Source organism: Alosa sapidissima, chromosome 23, assembly GCF_018492685.1.
Source record: "Alosa sapidissima isolate fAloSap1 chromosome 23, fAloSap1.pri, whole genome shotgun sequence".
NCBI lineage: Eukaryota > Metazoa > Chordata > Actinopteri > Clupeiformes > Clupeidae > Alosa > Alosa sapidissima.
Window position 1 is genome coordinate 22,215,445 of NC_055979.1, and position 7,364 is coordinate 22,222,808.

The following is a 7,364-nucleotide window of genomic DNA, read 5'->3' on the forward strand; positions in this document are numbered from 1 at the left end:
TCTCTCTCTTTCTCTCTCTCTCTCTCCTTTCCCTCTCTCTCACTCTCTCTCCTTTCTCTCTCTCTCTTTTCTCTCTCTCTCTCACACTCTCTCCTTTCTCTCTCTCTCTGTCTCTCTGCCTGGTGCTGGTGATTGAAAATGTGACAGAAGAAAGGTTGAAAGTTTGACATTAATTTCTGAACAGATGCCATGACAAACACTAGATTTAAAAAAAAAGAAACACGTACACTGACAAAGGATAAGGCACAAATAGAACACGCTCATATCTCCTCACGTGCCAGGGTCTCTTGAAGGAAACTTCAGGAATTGTGGCTGGTATCATCCGACAGTAAAGCACCTGCTGTGATTTCAAACCCTCAGCACTCAGCAGCACCACATGACTTGTGGCGGATGACCTCAAAGCTGTCCTGAGGGAGACACTTGTCGATTGTGCAGAAAAAGAAATCACTTAAACAACCTGTACATCTATTCCATATGACTTAAACATACGGTACATCTCTTGGCAGAAGGTTACCAACGCGTTTCATATTATGGTTAGCCTTTTTGAAGTAATGAAAGAAGACATGTTCTAATGTTAGCCTACATGTTCTAATATTCAAGGCTATGCATCACTGCTCAGTAACGGCCTCTACACACAGCTGCGTGCGTTGCAGTGCTGGAGACGCATCCCATTCACTTTACATGGGCTCATGTCATCCGTTGCCGAACTGAATTGTGGGTCCGTTGCGTCGCGTTTCTCCCGTCACTCGGGTTGAGAAGTTCAGCTGTTGCTGCACCGACACACGACACCGGCCAATCAAGCCAATTTCAATCTATTTGCATAGCTACCGTCGGGAACACCCACTGGCATGCGTTGACGGAACGCAACTATGTGTAGGAGCCGTAATTGTGTTTGTAGAAAATATAGTTCCCATATGGCAGACAAGAGTACTGTAAGCCGATGGAAAAAAAAAAACTTTGTACACAACAGAGAAGAAAAGCATGTAGACATGTTTAATACACATGAAGGTCTCCTCGCATCTCTCCAGCGGTTTGAATTATGGAACTGTCGGCAAGGGTCCAGTTGTCCTCAATATGCCCTTGTGATTCAATGCGGAGTCTTACAAGATAAGAAATGACCCCCAAAACACTGATAAACTACAGAGTGTGTACACTAAGATTAATCGTACCCCCAAAATGAGGTTCGGGTATGCAGAGGATGCCTTCTCTCAGCATGATTTGTCAGAGGACAGACACAAAAATTGGCTCAATCTTTAACCACCTTGCAATTTTGTTCCCTGCTGCATGGCGCAATATTTCTAATCCCAGCACTATTTGACCAGGGGATTTTAGATTGTTCTGGCAAGTATCGCACTGTTCTCCCTACACGCATTAGCATATTAATATTTCTCCAAGCGCATTAATACATTCCCTTAAAGCAGCATGTGCTCTTGCACAGTTACCAGCAGTTTAACTGTTGTTCTAAAGTCAGGAGCCACTCTTTTAAATGATCTTCAAGCTTATTATTATATGACTCTTCAGAATTTTGCAGAAAGTGTCATTAACATGAATGGACCTTTCCCAACAGTCAAGAGTTTGATAACTCTGTATAATGGCCACTGCAAAAAAAATGAATGATAGCTGCCGGTGACAACAGGTTTTGTGCTTTTCATTCAGGTCTTTTATAACATTTTATAGGTAGTCCATTCACTTATCACAATGGAACTTACTAATAGAAAGTGCAAGTCAGCAAGAAATACATAGGCCTAGCTATGCAACATCTGCAACTTTCAACTATTTGTTTGTAAGCGGAAGCCACAAAGTAGTTATATAATTAACAGGATAATGCATTGTCTGCTAGCCATTATCGGAATATGATTCCTAATTGGGTAAACAGGACCCTGATGCAAAGAGGAGGCAAATACATTACCGGCGGAAAACACATTATCTCTTACTTAAACTTCCTGTTCTTGCCATGGGAGAAGCAAAAACTCACAGAGCCATCATTATCAGAGGCACAGTGAGGAACTGTTTGGGTATTGGCAGCAGGGGGAGCAGGGTGGTGGCAGTGGGAAGATGCAGTTGGCATTAATGAAGTCTCCAGGAGACACCCACCCTCTGACTTTCTGGGCCGGCATCCAAACGTAAGCTACAGTCAGCATCAGAATGACAATGATACCGGACAGCGTGGATGGAAAGAAACAGCCCCTGCGTTATACCGACTCGGTGCTCTTACAACAGAGTAAACAGTAGATGCCACTTCAAATGCATTTGTTTCTTGTCAGCATCGCTTTGAGGGGACAATTATTCTAAAAATATCACACATCATATTCTGAGTGTGTCTCTGTGCTTGTGTTTGTATCTGAGCAAGGGGATGGGCCCTTGAAGTGGTGTAATCACGAACCATCAGATACAGATTGAGGATCGAGGAAAAGACAGATGTTCGCGACAGATGAGTTGTATACCTTCAAGCTACAAATAGGAATGTGCAGGGAGAGGTGGGTCGAAGAAGTTGTGAGAGCAGCTGCAACAAACCATGTCTCTGTTTTATTTCCCCATCCTGTCTTTGAAGAGAGTGATAACTCTCTCTAATAAAATATTTTTGTGTGAAGTAACTTGCAATCCACAAACAAGCAAAAAAAAAACCCCCTGAAAAGTCTTGAAAGTATCAAATGAAGTTCTCCGCCATTTTGAAAAAAGAAAACTGCCAATCCATCAGTGTCCTGCTACTTCTACTGTATAGTTGCAACAGCCTCAGTGGGAGTCTAGCATCTTCAGTCTGCAGTCATGCAAAGGCTGTCCCTTGACACTAATTACTGCCATGGAAGAAGCTGTTTGCTGCCTCACCTGAGAGAGCAATTAAGGCTGCCCACTTCTCTGTTCAGACTGACTCTTTAGCCGCGCGACGCCTGCGCCACATCACACCGCTACACCCCCCCCCCCCCCCCCCCCCTTCTCCCCTGCGGCCAAGTGACTCAGCGAAAGCGTTACCTCAAGCGCAAACAAGAGCCTGCTCCCCATCCAGAGCAGACGGTAAATGACAAAAAGCTTTTCACTTAATAAAGGAGGGTTTTAGAGCCCGACGGCTGTGTGTATGAGAGCGCTGCAAGATTGTGATGCCACAGGGAGATGGGAAGAGCTCTACTGTTGCCATGGTGGGGGGGGGCATATGTGCTCACACACGCTCTGTCTCTCTCTCTCACTTACACACACACACTCAGTCTTGCACACACATACATACCATGACTCAGGCACACACGTTCACACACACACACACACACATTCTTCCCTCTGTCCTTCTTTCCCACCGCTGAGACGTGGACACAGTGCTGACAGGGCTATATTCAGCCCTGAAAAGGTCACTTCTCACCCAACAAGCCCAGCTCATTTTCCACAGGGATACAAAAGGTCGGCCTTGAAATCACCCTTTCGCTCAGAAGACAGGCGGCTCTACTGAAAGCATAGGGGTCTTGAGCAAACAATCATTTTTTCACTCATTGAGTGCTTGATGAGCAATATATTTATCTCACAAGCCATTGCGGGACACTGTGTGTGTTAAGTGTATGCTAAATTGATCTCTGAAGACTAGTTTTGCAGGAAGGGTCAACATCTCGGCATTTAGCCCTCTCTGACTCCAACGGCATCTGGCTCATGATTGCACCAATAAAGAACCGAGCTCGCTAAAAGATTCATTTGATCTTTTTTGTGTGACATCAATTCAGCTTGGTGACAAGGAATTGGTTGGAAATAGCCACAATCCAGAATGGATATATCAACACAGACTTAGCTCTGATGAAAATGGAGGGTTGTTGACATGTACATCGTTCAGTGCTTTGACTGGATCTCAAACACAAAGGCCAAAGCATTTAAGAGGCCCTTTCAACAAGGTCTGGATGTGTAAGGTCAGGATAAGTAAGCGTAAATCAGTATATTCTCACTTTGTCTTGTCACAAATGCCAAGAGATGGAATACTTCTCCAAGAGACAGAAGATGTGAAATTTACAGATCTGTTCTGAACTCAAACAAAATAACACCTTTGTTAAATTAATAAAAGTTTCCTATCCATACATTTGGTTTCCTTCAAAGACATTTTTTCTCACACTTAACAACAGTAATCTCCAACAGTAATCTCCAGTGCTTGTGTTCTCCTGGCACCGAGTCAAGGCCTGCCCACTTTACCGGGTGTATATCACTGTTCCGGGTGTATATTACTGTATATCACTGTTCCGGGTGTATACTATATCACTGTTCTGGGTGTATATACTATATTAGCTTTGATTACGGCACGCATTCACCGTGGCATCAATGCAATGTTTCATTTATTTCCATCCAACGTTAATTTTTCGCCAAGATCTTATATTGATGACGGGAGATTCGGACCACTGCGCAAAGTCTTCTCCAGCACACCCCTAAGATTCTCAATGGGGTTAAGGTCTGGACTCTGTGTCTGGTGATGATGTCTCATGCTCCCTGAACCACTCTGTATAAAACAGCTCTCAGTCTCACTCTATTTCTGTAACATTCAGTGAGGTGTGCATCTGTGTGTGAATAATGTGGGATCAAAAATTCAACTGATGGCCAGCACAGCAGGTGTGGATGTCAAGCTTGTGAAGATAGACTGCTAGAGGATGACGAGTTTCAACTTCCCAAACAAAGTTAAATGTCATTAAGTCTCTTTGGAATAGTCCAACAGCACCAATCCGTCAGGTCCTAATTTGGCACATGACTGCAGTTCCACTTTGATGTCATTTTTTCACAGAAATGTCAACATTTGGTAATCTGCTTGAAGTAGACATCTATCAGGCAGTGACTCAATGCAAACACCTGTAAGGTGTTATAACATCAGAACTTCAAAAATAATACTAAATGGCACCTAAAGCTATTTTGCACCATCTTTGTTATCGGCACATGTGCTCTTCATTCCGGGGGATTTTGTGTGGGTCGTCTAAAAGCATGTGGTGACTCCGGGGTCATCCGCCATCTCCACAGGCTTTCACATTATGCTGCTGCTTTTGTGAGAGATGATGAAAATGGAAATGGGCTTTCGATCCATATCTGTCATAGCATCAATTAGCTGACCATTAGCTGTCAAAACATGGGCAAAGTCGGAGGAAAGTGCTTGATTTCCCAGAAAGGAACGTATTCTCATTAGAGAGTGAAATGTGCCACAAGAACTAGACCTCTGCCTCATAATGGACATCTCTCTTTGGCAAGATATCATTCAAAACATACCAAAAGGGCGGGGGGGGGGTCCTTGAAGTGGATGGGTGAGCTGGGTGTCAAATATTTAAATTAGCACTCCACTTTTCACATTCCCACTCTGGCATACCAATAGCTTTGCAGCCATGTATAGAATCCCACAAAAAGGCATCAAAAAGTAAGAGCTAAAACAGCAAGAGCCTTGAGGGCAGCAGTCCCAACTCTGAATAAAAAAAACTTTTTCCTCTCTTACCTGTCAGGCATAAATTGTGCAGTGTCCATCACATGGGTTTCTTTGCCAGGGGACAAACAGAAGTAGGGGGGGGGGTGCCAAAGGTTAAAACCTAGGGCTTTCAAAAAAGCAGGATGTGTGGCGTAACATGGTGCCTGGCATGGTGCCACCCGGACTATAAAACCTGTCGCCTCTTCACAATCACCAGTTAAGCAACTCAAATGTCACCACTGGCGGTGCGTGGAGCCCCCAGCAGTAATGGATTAAAGCTCTTAGGCCTCTTTCATGTCAAGCATTAGCCCAGAGCAACCGGAAACAGCTGACAGAAATCAACATCAAGGAAAGGGAAAAAAAACTATAGGTGGCAAAATGAATGAGCAGAAATGGCTTGCGTTTATGCCGACCGGTGATTTTTGACATATCTTTTGACATGTGTCCTGCTGCCCACCTGCGTGCAACAGGTGAACAGAATAGGTACAAATGGAAATCTGTCAGTTCTCAGACTTTAGGCTCTCGCTGGGCGCATTATGGCTTTAGAGGCAGCAGTCGTCATGGCACTCTGCATTAATCCAAACAGGCGTAGTGTGGTACCGCGTCTGCCGGGGTCTTGTCAAGCGGAGTGGAAATCTCACTCACGGGGGGAGGACTTTTTTTTGGGGGGATCATCGGCATGGCATTTTCTGAGACCCCATGCAGGTGCAATGGTACTCGCCTAATTGCATCATCAAAGCGAGAAGCGTAAGATTGGCGTAGCGTACGGACATCCGAGTCGGCTCGGAGCGCCCAGGCGGAAGCCAGACCCCGCGTGGCAGTTACCGCGCTAACAAATTGATCTGACCTCCAGAATGGAGACACCCGCCAGACACTTTGATGCATAAAAATCTATTCATGCCCCACGCTTTAATCCATTCACCCTTCCCCCCTGAGACACTCACTTGCAGTGCTATGCAAAACCCCAACTCGTTAATATTTATGAGGCGAAGGTAGCAAAGGCAAAAAAAAAATGTACACAACATTGATAGAGAGCAAAATTCCTGCTCCTTGTAAAGTCGCACAGTGTCAAAACAAGTCAGATCTGCCATAGATAAGAATACCCAAAGATAAATTGGAACGACTCTTAGCAGTATCTTGAATGAATTACAATAAGAATCTAAGACCAAGAATCTAAGACTGAGAATGGAGTGTTGCAATACTGGAACTAGGAAGTATTATGAAGGGTAGCATGGCTATTGTTTCACTGAGCAGCAGTACAGTATACTTGAAAATAAGGTATATGATTAGCATTTCTTAAGTAGCATTTTCACAAGGGGAAATAGTTGTTACTGGGAACTCACTTACTCCAAAAGGTAGACACTTCTAACAGAAGGTGACTCAAGGTAAGTACCCAAAGCCATTACTCTAATCAAACTTATTAGACCAAAAACATGCACCAAAAACTAATTGAGCTTACAAACATTCAGCAGGGTGGTGGAGGGGCTGGATCAATAAAATAACTGTTGTGCAATGCTGTGGTGCCTAAAGAATGTTGTTCTAATTATTATTATTATTCTCGCAGGTGAAATGATTTGCTGCACTGTAAAATGCCATATTCCTAACCATTTAGTCCAGGCGTTTGGGTTTGGGTCCAGCTGAGGGTGAGGAGGAATGAAATCTCCAGGGCTCACTGGTTAGGTCCGGCTGCTCCGCCTCAGTGGACAGGACCAGTAGTATTAGCTGCAGCAGCAGCACAGGCATCTGCCTGCAGGGACGACAGAGGTGAGGTGGTGGTGGTGGGGTGGTGATGATGCTGTGGCCAGAGTCCCAACACTGCCACCTAGAGGTGATGGAGAAATCTGACAATGCTCCCAAGACTCCCCTGGCCACACACACACACACAAAGTGAGAGACAAATATACGGCAAGAGAGAGAGAAGGAGAAATATACGTCAAGCTTGACCAAAGCTCTTTGTGAGGGT